Here is a 16,136-nt window from a genome sequence, read left to right as displayed (position 1 = left end):
TAGATAGTATTTAAAGGTTAGTTATCATCATCCAGACCTCCTTTCCCACTCTATGGCAGGATGAGGAGTAGCAATGTCCAGACAGCCTAAGTTTGCCCAGTCCAATGGGCCACACTTCCATTCACTCATCATTCAAACCTCCCAAATCCTGGCTTTATCTGATATGCCAAAAACATTCACCACATTCTGTAGTTTCACATAAATGTATCTCATAGAGGCAATCCGGACGCTTTTATGTTAAAAGGGGTGCCAAATCCCTGATCATGCACTTTTAACAACATTCATCCAGCCAGCTCGCTCGCTTGTCAGTCCTGTAGCCCCACCGACTTCCATACGGTACCTCTCTTCCTCACACACTTATTCACCATATCCTTCCACCTTCTCCTTAGCCTACCTCGCTTCCCTCCTCCTTCAGATTCACTCAGATATACCTTTTTCACCACACTGTTGTTATCCATTCTCTCCACATGATTGTACCATCTCAGTACACTGTCTTCGATTCTGGTGTCCACAGACTTCCTGACTCCACATCTCTCACGAATCACATTATTTTGTATCCTATCCACTCTCTGTACTCCACATACATTCCTCAGCAGTCCCATCTCCACTGCTGTCACTCTTGACTTTTCATTTTCATGCCACACCATAGTCTCACATCCATATGTTAAGGTTGGCACTAACACTTCTTCATGTAAGCCTCGCACAGCTGCAACACTCAAGCTTCTGTTTCTCATCAAGGGCTTCATAGCACCAGCTACTTTTCATCCTTGTGTTACTCTACTTTCCACTTCTTTTGGACATTTTCTCCTCTTTTCTATCACTGTACCCAGGTATTTGAACTCTCTCACTAATTCCAGTCTCTCCATTCACTGTAACATCACTCTGGGAGTCACCTTCTCTCTCATTAACCTTGACTTTACTCTTTTCTACATTTACTCTCAAGGCACGACTCTCACAGACATCAGCAAAACTCCGCACTAGTCTACAAAGTTCTTGTGCAGTATTTGCAGGTAGTACTGCATCATCAGCAAACAACAAATTTGAGATATTCCATCCATCACCATTCATTACCATCACCATCCCTCGCTCCATTACGGGTGTTTTTACTTCTCTCATCACCCCATCCATATATAGAGACAACCATGGGGACAGCACAAAACCTTGTTGCACTCCCAGACTGATCGCGAACCATTCTCTTTGATGCCTATTTACCCTTAAACATGCTTCACTGCCGTGATAAAAACTCTTCACGGCACCTTCCAGCTTACCATCTACACCGTATGTGTGCAAAATGTTCCACAATCCTTCTTTGTCTACTTTGTCGTATGCATTTCCAAGATCCATGAATACCATAAACACCTTTTAGCCCTTCTCACAACCTTCTCCACTATATTTGATCCACACATCCTCTGCCATTCCTAAAGCCATCCTGTTCATCACTCACTAGGACTTCTGATATCTCTTACTATCTCCATAATAATTCCTCCATATACCTTCCCTACCACACTCAATAAACTTACACCATGATAATTCTTGCACTCACTTCGCTCACTTTTATTTTTCTGCAGGGGCATAATCACAGCCTTTTTCCAGTCTGCAGGCACAGTTTCACTCATCCATGCCTTCGTACATATCTTCAACAAACACTTCATTCTGCTCTCTCCACTACAGTAAATCATCTCTGGGTACACCTCATCAATCCCAGCTGCTTTCCCATTTTTCAGCCACTTCACAGCATTCTTCACCTGTGCGAGTGTCACATCTCCTGGCACTGCAGTCCTTCTCTGCACACCCCCAAAACCAGTCATGTTTACAGCTGCTCTGCTCTATCTATTCCCATTCATCAGGCTTTCAAAATATTCTTTCCATCTGGTTCTTACTTCATCCCTATTGGTTAATAATCTACCACTTACATCCTTCACACTTTCACATGTCTTTCCACTGTCACATCTACATTTTCTCACCTCTTTCCAGAGTAACTTCCTATTTTTCAGAGTAAATTGCATTCATTTTTCTTCGTAGATCATCATTTACCTCCTCCTTTTTCCATTTCCCTAATCTCATTATGTGCTTCTTGTTCTCAGTATATTCAGTTCTTATTTCAGTTGAACCCCTGTCCTGTAACCAGTCTAGCCACTTCTTTCTCTTTTCCTCTACTACTCTCTTAACCTCTTCATCCCACCATTCTGTAACCTTCTTCATTGTTGTTACTCTTGCCACAGCACACTGCTTTAGCATTCCTAATTAAGGAATCCTTATGTATGTATATATATTTTTTTAATGCAGGGAAGAAGGAACCAAAGGCCAGGAGCCTGCAAACCATTCCTTCCAAGAAAAAAACAAAAACAATACAAAAGAACCAAATTCAGGATCCGTTCATTTCCTGGACACACTGCATTTGCAAGACTGGAGATCATAGGAAGTAGGAAATACAGACAGAGGGAGACAGTTCCAGAGTTGACCTGTTGCATAAACGAAGGACTGGGAGTAATGGTTAACTCTTGCATTAGAAAGTTGGACAGAAAAGATATGAGTTTGTTGTTAGACAGGTGCTACGCGCCTGTTGTAAAGGTGGAGAGATGCAAACAGACACAGGCTGTCCAGATCCATTTCATTCCAATTAACTGATTCTAACTCCTCCCCTACTTCGGTCCTGTATTCATCTGCCATTTCTTTGATCATAAACTTCATGACTTTCAGTCTCTTACCCTGACTGCTCCTCTATCTCCTGGTCCACCTCATTCCTGTCAACTTGCATACCACAGTCATATGATCTGACAGACCTCCACATCATCCTCTCATGGCCCTCATATCAGCAACCATTCACAGCATTGACCTCTCTGTGAGCACGTAATCAATCAGGCTCCTTTCAACATGATCCCCATTCCGTCTGTACCATGTATATATATATATATATATACAGTAATCCCTCTAATATCCGGACGCCCAATAACCGAACATCCCCACTAACCGAACCTTATCGTCCTGGGATCAAACATTCCCAAAATGGTCCGAAAATCCAAAAAAATTGGAAAAAAAATCGATTTTTTGCCGTCCGTAATTTGAACTTGCCGCGCGCGCCGCGTGAGAGCATTGTTTTGGTTCGTCATTCCTCCGACGTCCGATAGAGCGCCGCTGCATCCTCCCCACTTCCCGCCTGTCTCTCACCGCGACAAGACCTACGCTCTTCGCCATGGCTTGGGAAAAGTTAATGTGCAACACTTAAATTTAATGGAACATTATTTGGACTAAAGTGAACACTGTGAAAAGAACGGACTTCTGTGTGTTAGTGACTAAGTTCAGTGCAAGACTTCAGGAAGAGTGCAGTGCAAGTGCTTCAGGAAATCGTTCTTACTGTCAGAGTCCGAGAGGAGGCGGTTATTCATCGAGGTGGCCAGGGACTTGCTGTAAGTAGCCAAAATGTTTCATGTTGTACTATTTTCCATACTATATTTACCAGAATGTTTCATATTGTATTTTTTCCCATACTATACTTACCAGAAAGTGTCATACTGTACTTCTTTCCATACTAAACTTACCTCATGCATGTGCAGTAGGAATGTGTTTTTCAGAGTTCGGTTAGGTTCGGTTAGGTTAGGTTCGGTTAGAGTCCATAAGTACCAGAATGTTTATTAATGTATGAACATACTTCTAAACCCACATTTTATGTGTCTATTGCATTTATTTCAGTCATTTATGTGCCTTATTGGTGTGATTTGGGTGTTAAATAGGTGCTATGCATGTCCGGAGGGAGTTGTATAGGTGTTTCTCTGTGTTAGGGTCCGTAAGTACAAGTCCATAAGCTGGGGCCCAATATCCGGACAAAACCAATATCCGAACCTACCGATGGCTCTATTGATCCGGATATTGGAGTGATTACTGTATATATATATATATATATATATTTTTTAAAGCGAGGAAGAAGGAACCAAAGGCTGAGCCCACAAAACAATTCCTTCCAAGAAAAAACAAAAACAATACAAAAGAGAGCCAAATTCAAGATCCGTTCATTTCGAGATGCCTGGACACACTGTGTTTGAAAGACTGGAGAGCATAGGAAGTAGGAAATACAGACAGAGGGAGACAGTTCCAGAGTTGACCTGTTGCATAAATGAAGGACTGGGAGTAACGGTTAATTCTTGCATTAGAGAGTTGGACAGAAAAAGGATGAGAGCTTGTTGCTAGACCGGTGTTATGCACCCGTAGTAGAGGTGGAGGGATGCAAGCAGACAGTTCAAAGGAGCAGTGACCATTGAAGTAGCGATATAAAAGAGATAAAAGAGGCAACAGTGTGGTGAGGAGACAGAGGTTGAAGGGAGCCAGTAAGAGGAACCCGTAGTAGAGGTGGAGGGATGCAAGCAGACAGTTCAGAGGAGCAGTGACCATTGAAGTAGCAATATAAAAAAGATAAAGAGGCAACAGTGTGATGAGGAGACAGAGGTTTAAGGGAGCCAGTAAGAGGAGGAGAGGTGATGAGACAAAAAGCCTTTGACTCCACCCTATTGAAATGAGCTTTATGTGGGGAGCCATCCCACACATGAGAGTTGTACTCTAAACAAGGGAGAATAAAACCCGTGTATAAAGTCAACAACTGTGCTGGGATAAAGAAGGCATGGAGTTGGCTTAGCACACCTAATCTCTTGGAAGCAGATTTTACAATAGATGCAATATGATGTTTCCAAGATAAGTCCTGAGTGAATGAAACCCCAAGCATGTCCAAGGATGATGCAGGATTGAGCTGGATATTGTTAAACATTAGTGGGTACTCCTGTGGAAGATTTTGACGGGTTGATAGGTGTAAAAACTGAGTCTTTGATTCATTAAAAACATGATTATTTTTATCCCAGTCAGTGATATGAGGCAAGTCTGACATTAGGTGTGCCATAGCCTCATCCCTTGTCTGTTGAAGTAACTGCTGAGATGGACATTGCAGAAACTAAACAGAAAGGTTAAGGGTGGAATCTTCAGCATACGAGTGGATAGGGTTAGATGTACAGCTTAGAAGATCATTGATGAATAAAAGAGAGTTGTTGATAGGACAGAACCCTGAGGAACACCACTGTTGATAGATTTAGGAGAAGAATGATGCCCGTCTACAACAGCAGCTATAAAATAACCAGAAAGGAAGCTGTAGGTGAAGGCACAGATAGAAGGATAGAAGCCATAATAGGGCAGTTTGGAAATTTAAAGATTTATGTAAGACTTGATCGAAAGCCTTTGAGATGTCAAGTGCATTGGCAAAGCTTTCGCCAAAGTCTCGAAAGGAAGATGACCAGGAGTCTGAAAGGTAGGTGAGAAGATCGCCAGTGGAGTGTCCCTGACAGACCCCATACTAACAATCAGAAAGAAGGTTGTGATAGGAAAGATGCTTTAAAATATTTCTGTTGAGAATAGACTCGAAAACATTTGAGACACAGGATGTTAAAACAATTGGACGATAGTTAGAGGGTTGGGAATGGTCACCCTTCATTGGGACTGGCTGAATGGAAGCAAACTTCCAGCAAGAAGGAAAGGTACAAGTTGAAAGACAAAGGTGAAAGAGATTACCTAGGCAGGTTGTATCTTGTATCTTTATGTTTGAAAAAAGACTTACAAATGCACAATCTCCTTCCCAACACATATCCTTCAGTCCCTTCCCTTTATCATTTTCTCCTAGTACTCCATTACAACCCATTATGTCATCCTTAGGACCAGTGCCTACTCCTCCATTCATATCGCCCATTACGATCACTGTATAGCTCCTTGACATTTCTCCCACTACTTCACCCAGCTCATCCCAAAACCTGTGTTTCTCTCTCTCACTTGTGTCATCACACGGTGCATATACTACAATCACAGCCACTTTCACCTTCTCAAACTTGAACTTGACAAACATACATTTCGAGCTGACACATTTGTAATCTCTCATTCCACTCTGCCATGCCTCATTCATTAACAAAGCAACTCGTTCCTTGCATCTTCCTCGCTCATTCATGCCCGATCTTACACATTTCACACTCTCCCATTCCTCCACTTCACACCCTTTCATCTTTGTTTTACACAGTGCCATCACAGCGTATCTCTTACTCTTCAACACATTCACCACTTCCACCCTAACGCTTTCCTCATTCATGCCTCTCACATTCCACATGGCTATATGAATCTGCTCATTTGGTTGGGGCCCTGGGCAGGTATTGGGCCCTCCAAGACTCTAAAACATTTGCCACGATTAAGTGATTTTAGATAGGGGACTGGGGGATACTTAACCCGGCCAGAAACCTTAGTTAAATGGTTACCATCCATGCTGGTATATAATGAGTGATGTGAATGATGTGGGGTAAGTTAAAGCTTGAAAAGGGGGGAAAAAACAAACGGACAACAAACTTCATTCATTTATTTGTCTGTTTGTTAATGCCTTTTTAAAAGGAAATTATGTGTTGTTTGTAGGTAATGAGGCACCAGTTGTGGATTAATCTTTATCACATAGAGTTTATCAGTTGAGACTGGATAAGGGGAAATAACATCAGGGCTGTGAGAGTACATCTCAAGCAAAAGACTGGGATGGATTTAGAAATTATCTTGCTGATGTTCCATGGCAGTCTTTCTTCTCTAGTGATCCCAATTCTACCCAGTCCCACATTTGCGACTTAATACTAGCTGGTATGGATTTATTCATACCAAGTCAACATTTCACTAAAAGATCAAACTCTCCAAAATGGTTTGATGACAATTGTGCCAGAGCAACAGCCCAAAAGTCATTAGCATATAACTCTTACTTAAAATAAAAAACATCTGAATCACTCTCCCATTTTAAAATTGCTAGAAATCATGCAAAAGCTGTATTAAATCTATCTAAATCAAACTTTCTTCAAAAGCAAGCATCAAAACTACTTAACAACCCTAATGACAATAGAATATTCTGGTCAACTCTTAATTCTTTCAATAATAACTTTAACAAGTCATCTTCCATTCCCCCACTAAAATCTTCAGATGGTAATATTACAAATGACCCACGTGGGAAAGCAGATATCTTTGCTAGTACCTTTGCAAGAAACTCTTCCATAGATGATACCAGCCAGAATGTCTCAGTATTGGAACTTGATTCTCCCGAAATTGCCCCACTTAAAATACAGACAAGATTCATAAAATCCATCCTAGACAATTTACCTACCAACAAAGCTCCAGGCCCAGATGGAATTCCGCCAATTGTTTTGAAAAAGTGTTCCCCTGAACTTGCCTCTGTCCCAGCCAAATTATTCAGACTATGCATACGTACTTCTTTATTCCCAAATTTATGGAAAGAAGCCAATATCCACCCAGTTCCGAAGAAAGGAAGTTCGTCTGACCCCTCCAATTACAGTGCTCGTCAGAAGTATTCAGCGTTGTCCGCCGGGCGCGCAATACTTATGGCCCAAAAAGAATCACCCATTTTTGGGGGTAAGAATTGAGCCACAAGTTTGAGCTCCGAGCATGACGTCACGGTAGCCTGAGGCCTTCTGACGCGCTGGTTGGTTCCCGCCTCAGTCGCCCACGGGCTGCCTGAGAGAGAGGAACTCCGCCGAGTGTCCCTCTCAAATTGCGCCATTTTTTACCGAGTGTCCCGCAGTGTTTTGGCCTTCAAAACTTTGTTATGGCACCTACCCGTGAACTATCGAGTGAAATCATATCCCAGATCATTGCTCTAAAGGAGGCAGGCCACCAGACAAAGGAAATTAGTGAATTGGTTGGTGTGGCACGATCGACAGTGCGTCGTTGGTGTGCTCGGTTTCGGGAGGAAAACAGTGGTGAAGTTCCCACAAAGAAACCGAGGTCTGGTAGGCCTAGGAAAACTTCCCCAAGGTCTGTTAATGTTTTAAAACGTGCAGTGGAGTTTAATCCTTGTGTGAGTGCAAGGAAAATTAAGGAGAGCAACCCGGAAGTGTTTGGTGAGGTGTCAGTGAGAACAGTGTCTCGTAGGGTGCATGAGCTTGGTTACACAAGTCACAGGCCTGTGAAAAAGCCTCTTCTCTCTAGCAGCCAGAGAATTCGTAGGCTTGCCTTTGCTAATAAATATCTAAATTGGGGTGAGGAGTAATGGTTGTCAGTGTTGTGGTCTGATGAGGCAACGTTTAGTGTTACCTGTAACAGAGGAGCATGCAAAGGTAGTGACCCACTTGACCCACGGTATGTAGAAAGCACAGTTAAACATCCTGATTCACTCATGGTATGGGGTTGTTTTTCAGGGAAGGGTTTGGGGAAGCTTGTTGTACTTCCCAAGAACCTCAGAGTGAATCAGGATGTTTACCTGGAGCTTCTGTGTGATCATTTACCAGACTCCTTCGAGCTAACAGGTGCACGAGTGTTTCAGCAGGACGGTGCACCTGCTCACAAGACCAAATCGGTCACCAATTGGCTTCGTGACTGCGAGGTATCATTCATGACAGACTGGCCAGGAAATAGCCCAGACCTCAACCCGATTGAAAATCTCTGGTACCTCGTAAAGAAGAGTCTCCAAGGGAAGGACGTGAGCTCTCTGCCTAAGCTGGAAGCCGCCATTCGTGACTCCTGGGACAAAATACCCCTCCAGCACCTCAGGAGCCTCGCCCTTTCACTTCCAAGGCGTCTCAGGTCCGTGAAGAAACGTAAAGGCTACCCTACGAAGCATTTAGGTAAATAAAATGCATTATTTATATGTTTTTTCAATGCTGAAAGGTTTGTTTCTCAGGAGGGACGCAGGGCGCCCCATACTTCTGACGAGCACTGTACAGACCAATAGCTGTCACATCTTCTCTTGGTAAGGTATTTGAAAATTTAATTAATAAGCATATTGTTAAACATCTTTAATCCAACAGCTTAATTAGCAATAGACAATACGGTTTTCGCCACGAAAGATCCACCATTGACATACTCAATCTCTTAACTCATACCATCCATCAATCAGTTGATCTTTTTGGAGAAACTCATGCAGTAGCTCTTGATATCTCTAAAGCTTTCGACAGAGTATGGCACCGTTCCCTGCTGTCCAAACTCCCTTGCTATGGACTAACGTCTTTTGTTCCTTTGATTTCTTCTTATCTTAGTGACAGGAAAATAAGAGTAAAAGTAGATGATGTATTTTCGGATTTCCACTCAGTTAACGCCGGCGTGCCGCAGGGATCAATTCTGGTGCCAACCCTATTTCTGGTTCATATTAATGATCTCTTATCTGTCACTCAAAATCCCGTTCACTCATATGCAGATGACTCAACACTACATAGTTCTTTCACAACCAGACATCTATTTACAAAGTCTAATATCTCTACCTCTCAACTCAGTACAGCCATCTCCATAAATCAAGATCTAGCTACAATCAGTGAATGGGGACAAAACAACCTTGTCTCTTTTAATGCTAGTAAAACTAAATATATACAGTTTACAGATATTGCCAGATTCGTACATTACCTTCAGTGCTACTAATATTCCCATCTCCAAAAGTATTGAAATTCTTGGTGTCTCACTTAACAGTGCCCTCAGCTGGACCTCTCATGTCAGATCACTTGCTAAAACCGCCTCAAAGAAACTTGGATTATTGTACGGAGTCCGTAACTTCTTCGCCGATGAGCAGTTAGCTATAATTTATAAGAGTCATGTGCGCTCTCAGCTTGAATATTGCTCACCCTTGTGGGATGGTTGTGGAGAGGTTGCATTAAGACAACTAGACAAAATTCAGAATAAAGCTGTTAGAATCATTAACAACCCTGCCATTACATATAAACTACCTCCCCTGCAAGTAAGAAGGAATGTTGCCTCCCTTGCATTATTTTACAGATATTTTTTTAGCAAATGCTCAGACGAAGTTGCGTTCATGGTGCCACCTCTCCATGCCTTCCCTCGTGCTACACGGGCATCTGGTAGCACTCATGACTGGAATGTCACTCAACCATATTGCAGAACTTCTGCCTATCAGAATTCTTTCATTCCCCGAACTGCATCTCTCTGGAACTCGCTTCCCCAGAGTTGTTTTCTTCCAAATTTCAACCCACAACTGTTCAAGTCTAACTGTTAAAGATATTTTATGAATAGAGGACACCAGTAATCTGGTGTATGGATTATTTTTTTCCCCATTTGTTTTTCCTTCCTCCGTTCTGTTATTTAAAAAAAATAAAAAATAAAAAAATAAATAAAAATTTATTACTTCTTGTTAAAGAACACTTAAGTTTAATGCAAAATTGATTTAAAGTGAACTCTTATGGCTTGTACTGCTTTGACGTGATGTGCTACTGTGTTAAGGGAATTTTTACAACATGCCAACAAACGGAGGGGGGTGCAAGGAACAGCGTGGTGGACTGAAGAGGTGAAACAGGCTGTGGCACAAAAGAAGAAAGCATACAATGAATGGATGAGAAATAGGGGCGTGGAAGAAGTTGAGAGGTGGAAGAGAGAGTTATATGTAGAAAGAAAGAGAGAGGTGAAAAGATTAGTAAGAGAGTAAGAAGAGAGTGGATGAGGAATTTGGAAGGAATTTGAGTGTAAAGTGGAGGGACTGTAAGAAAATGTTCTGGAAAGAGGTGAAAAGAGTAAGACAGGGTGGAGGTGAAGTTAGCAGGGGAGTGAAAGATAAAAATGGTAGATTACTAGTGGAGAAGGGAGAAAAAGTGAGCAGATGGAGAGAACACTTTAAGGAATTGTTGAACATAGAGGATGGAAGTAATGCGAGTATAAGTGGCTGGGGAATGGCTGGGAGAAGGAGGGAGGTGAGAAGACAGGAAGAAATCAGTAGGATAGAAGTTGTGGAAGCAATGAAGAAAGTTAAATCTGGGAAAGCCCCAGGAATTGATGGAGTGTGTGGTGAAATGCTGAAGCATGGGGGAGAGATAGTAGTAGAATGGATGTGGAAGATGTGCAGATTAGCCTAGGAGGAAGGTAGAGTCCCGGAGGATTGGAAGTCAGGTATACTTATTCCCTTGTACAAAGGAAAAGGGGAAAAAGAAGTGTGTGGTAATCATAGGGGCATTTGTCTTCTTAGTATAATAGGAAAAGTGTATGGTAGGATACTTACTGACAGAGTTAGAGGAAGAACAGAGAAATTAGTTGGAGAAGAACAGGAAGGCTTTAGGAAGGGAAGAGGTTGTGTAGATCAGATATTCATTCTTAGATCTTTAGTGGAAAAGTTTCTAGAGAAGGGAAAGAAGTTGTATGCAGCTTTCATGGATTTGGAGAAAGCATATGACAGGGTGGATAGACAAGGATTGTGGAAAGTGTTATGAATATATGGAGTAGATGGGAAGTTGTTGAATGCTGTGAAGAGTATGTACGATGGTGCGAAGGCTGCAGTGCGTGTGGATGGTGAACTAAGTGAATTTTTCTCTTTGAAAGTTGGTTTGAAACAGGGATGTGTCATGTCTCCATGGTTGTTCAATCTGTACATGGATGGGGTAATAAAAGAGGTACAAGGTAGGGTAGTGGATGTTGGAGTGGCCCTGGTGAGAGAGGATAGTGTTTGGAAACTCCCTGTACTGTTGTTTGCAGATGATACTGTGTTGTTGAGTGAAGACGAAGGGGAGCTGCAAGGCCTGGTGGATGAGTTTGGGAGAGTGTGTAAGAAACGGAATCTGAAGGTGAATGTAGGGAAGAGTAAAGTGATGGTCTTTGAGAGAGGTGAAGTTGGTGAATGTACAGCGAGGTTGGATGGTGAGGAATTGGAAAATGTGAGTACGTTAAGTACTTGGGTAGTGTGATGAGTAAGGATGGAGGTTTGGAGGGTGAAGTGCTTGAAAGGGTACAGCAGGGAAGAAAGGTTGCTGGTTCTTTGAAAGCAGTGATAAGAAACAGGGAAGTGAGCATGGAAGTGAAAAAGTTACTACATGACAGTATTGTGATACCAACTCTGACGTACGGAAGTGAAGCTTGGACGTTGTTGGAAGGACACAAGTCAAGAGTGAGAGCAGTGGAAATGAGTTATTTAAGAGGAGCCTGTGGAGTCACATGGAGAGATGGGCTGACGAATGAGGATATAAAGGAACGTTGTGGTGTTGATGTGGATGTGATAGGGAGCGTTATGAGGAACACACCGAGGTGGTTTGGCCATGTTGAGAGGATGGAGGGTGAAAGACTGACGAAGAGAGTGTATGTGAGTGAGGTGGAGGGGGGAAGAGGGAGGGGGAGGCCGAGGATGAGATGGAGGGATGGGGTGGAGAGGTATATGAGAGAGGGGGGTGTGAGTTGGGAGCAGGGCAGTGAAATGGCGGGGGACAGGGCGACTTGGAGGCGATTTGTTTGTGGCCACCCCAAACGGGATTGAGGCGTCTGGCAATAGATAGATAGATAGATAGCCAACAAATTTAGTGGTATTATGGAGTATATTACAAAATCATGGATACATTCTAAAGATTTTGCCTTTTTTTTTTTTTTTTTTTTTTTTTTTTTTTCAAGCAGCTCTCAGGAGTTCTTTTGTATGTGGCTACATTCTAGTGGTGTTTGAGAGTGAGTTTAACACCATCAGTTCAGTTACAGTCAGGCCTCAGTATATGTTAGTTTAGTCTGTGAAAAATTGATAGAACAGCAAACTAAAACTTGTACCCAGTTTCGCGATAATGATGATGAAATTCTCTTATACAATACAGTAATTGTGGTGGCCGCATGCAACAATCTTGTGCATACACAGTGCCTCCTGAGCAAGCTGACAGATGTTTGAGCCAAGGCCGCTCAGTGTTTACATTTGCAGTAATCATCTCGCTTTTGTTCTGTTTCATTCATGCAAGGCCATTGAAACCCCACTGCTGTTGCTAGGTGACAATGCAAGTACGCAATGAATAGTGCAGTGTGCCATATTAACCCTTTGAGAGCCCAGTGATGAGGCTGCACGTCATAAAGATTCTGATGATGCGTCCACTCGTCATATTAAAATGACCGCAATAGCTGACATAATTAGCAATAAACTATATATCATTTGAAAGGCAATTTATTGTAGATTTTCATGGTGCCAAAAAAATTTATATGCAGTATCACTTTATTTTTGGCAAGTGTATTTCTGTGGCAAAGTATAGATTTTTTTTTTTTTTTTTTTTTTTTTTTTTTTCCAGCAAACTTCAACTTCTCATTTTGACTTTTTATTTCTTTCATTTTTTTTTTTTAACTTACTATGATAAAGAGGTACAAGGTACAAGGTAGGGTAGTGGATGTTGGAGTGGCCATGGTGAGAGAGGATAGTGTTTGGAAACTCCCTGTACTGTTGTTTGCAGATGATACTGTGTTGTTGAGTGAAGACGAAGGAGAGCCGCAAGGCTTGGTGGATGAGTTTGAGAGTGTGTGTAAGAAACGGAATCTAAAGGTGAATGTAGGGAAGAGTAAAGTGATGGTCTTTGAGAGAGGTGAAGTCAGTGAATGTACAGTGAGGTTGGATGGTGAGGAATTGGAAAATGTGAGTACGTTTAAGTACTTGGGTAGTGTGATGAGTAAGGATGGAGGTTTGGAGGGTGAAGTGCTTGAAAGGGTACAGCAGGGAAGAAAGGTTGCTGGTTCCTTGAAAGCAGTGATAAGAAACAGGGAAGTGAGCATGGAAGTGAAAAAGTTACTACATGACAGTATTGTGATACCAACTCTAACGTACGGAAGTGAAGCTTGGACGTTGTTGGAAGGACACAAGTCAAGAGTGAGAGCAGTGGAAATGAGTTATTTAAGAGGAGCCTGTGGAGTCACATGGAGAGACAGGCTGACGAATGAGGATATAAAGGAGCGTTGTGGTGTTGATGTGGATGTGATAGGAAGCGTTATGAGGAACACACTGAGGTGGTTTGGCCATGTGGAGAGGATGGAGGGTGAAAGACTGACGAAGAGAGTGTATGTGGGTGAGGTGGAGGGGGAAAGAGGGAGGGGGAGGCTGAGGATGAGATGGAGGGATGAGGTGGAGAGGTATATGAGAGAGGGGGGTGTGAGTTGGGAGCAGGGGAGTGAAATGGCGGGGGACAGGGCGACTTGGAGGCGATTTGTTTGTGGCCACCCCAAACGGGATTGAGGCGTCTGGCAATAGATAGATAGATAGATAAAGTACAACTATTCAGTTTAATAATAACACCAAAATCAGCATCCTATCTTGGAAAGTGAATTTACACAGGCCGATCAAAGAAAAATATCGCTAAGTGAAAACCTGGCCGAGTATCATAAAAAATGTTGCATCTTTTTTATTTACTGTGCAATAACTGGCATAAATAGCCATAAACACTATATCATTTGAAAGGAAGTTTATTGTAGTTTGCATGGTGGAAAAAAAAGAAAAAAGTAAAACTTCACTATAACAGACTAACTGGGGCCCAAGCCATTCCCAAAATAGCAAAATTCCGATAAAAATGGCATCCGGACTTCCCCCTGCTAACCTGGACTGCTTCCGACATATCAGACATTAGTCCGGATCACACCAACGGTTTTTAAACTTTTTTCACTACCATTGCAAAATTATACTGTATTATACATTCACTTCAGTAATCAAATGGTATACTGTAATATGTTTAATAATATTGTACTGTACTGTATGCTGGTAAATGTGTCTTTCATTTACCCTGTTGTGGTGGACATAGGAGAAGTGGTCAGGCAGTCCAGACTGCTTCTGTCTTTATTGGACTTTTTCTGATATATAAGAATTTAGTCTGGTAGTTCCTCAATCCGATAAAAGTAAATTCCGGTCTATTGAAGTCCATTATATCAAGGTTTTACTGTATGTATCTTTATTACTTTATTTTTAACGAATATTTTTCTGCAGCTAAGTATAAAATATATTGTTTTTAGCTAACTTCATCTCATCATTTTGGCATTTTGTTATTTATATATATATTATATATATATATATATATATATATATATATATATATATATATATATATATATATTTTTAGCACACTTCTATAAAGCACAACTATTCAGCTTTAAAATGACGCCAAAATCAGCATCCTATCATGAAAAGTAAATTTACACTGACTGGTAAAAAAATATATATCATTATGCAAACAAGTGGTAAGCATGAAAGTGGATGAATCTGAGCCAGACATTATTTGACTGGGGCTGAAACCTCTTAGGGTTAGGTGGAGTGATAACTTTTTTGTGTGTGAAATACAGATATTCTTTTGAACCCATGTCATGTTGACCTTGGTATACAGTAAATTGTTATGCAATGAGTTTTCACTTGACATAATCCCTTTGCACAGTGGTAGATGGCTGGATGTAGTTTTAATATTTGATTGGGCCAGCACTAGATGATTTCATGTGGCTTGAGGGAAATCTCTTAAAGAGAATGTATTTGTGATGAGTATATGTAACCTTTGCATTTCTAAAAGCCTCTGTTAACCTAAATATACATTACTTGTCCAAAGATAACAAAAATATACTGAAAAAAGGTATCACTAGAATGAAAAGGCTAGCATTATTTGTGGCTCAGAATCAGCAACCCAACACTGCTGAAAAGGCCAGGTACTCTTCAGTAAGTGAGAAGAAAAAGGGCAATCATGATAAGCAGAAATTCGGCTATTGGTCATTCAGATACTAGCAGCCTGGCAGTACTACACGTGGACAGAGTACTAGCCAGCCAGGCTTGCTGTCTCCTCTTGTGTGTGTCTGTCTGTCTTCTGCCTATGGTTGACTCTACATTCCCTCTTCTGTCTTTCTTTTCTTCATTCTTTCCTCTTTCTTCTGCCTGTGAGTGACTCTGCACTGAGTGACAAGCCAAATGGTTTCCTGTACACCAGGTAACCATTTACTATGCTAGGTGGTAACCATGTAACCAAATTATGGCGCCTGGTGGTTTAGTGGGTAATTAAGGTGCTCCAATCGGATTGACCTGGTACAGGCTTATATGCAAGGGGTGGTTGGGGTTTATTGTTCATGTAATGCCACTCAGGGATGAGTGAGGCTGGTCACTCTTATCTTTAATGCAAGGACCAACTTGCCTAGCCCCGGGCTCCTCCACTCCTCGTGGGGTGACAGTGACATAGGATAGGATGATGGATGGATGGATGGATGGATTGTTATTATTATTATTATTATTATTATTATTATTATTGCATTGCAGTGTGGATGTGGATGTGATAGGAAGCATTAGGAGAACCACATTGAGGTGGTTTGGCTATGTGGAAAGGATGGAGAGCAAGGGACTGATGAGGAGAGGGTATGTGAGTAAGGTGGAGGGGGGGGGAGGAAGGGGGAGGTCAAGG

The 16,136-nt window shown here is 41.8% G+C and overlaps 1 protein-coding gene across 1 annotated transcript in view; it reads left to right on the top strand.

Annotated features, from left to right (window-relative positions):
- The window catches only part of LOC145410739 (uncharacterized), a 256,684-nt gene that overhangs the window by 142,275 nt on the left and 98,273 nt on the right, over window positions 1-16,136 (top strand). The gene's annotated exons all lie outside the window — the stretch shown is intronic.

This window comes from Coenobita brevimanus, chromosome 86, assembly GCF_032717465.1.
Source record: "Coenobita brevimanus isolate Jiangsu-jjx chromosome 86, ASM3271746v2, whole genome shotgun sequence".
Lineage (NCBI taxonomy): Eukaryota > Metazoa > Arthropoda > Malacostraca > Decapoda > Coenobitidae > Coenobita > Coenobita brevimanus.
Note: the sequence above shows the minus strand (reverse complement) of the source record. Positions and strands in the feature narration are given on the sequence as shown.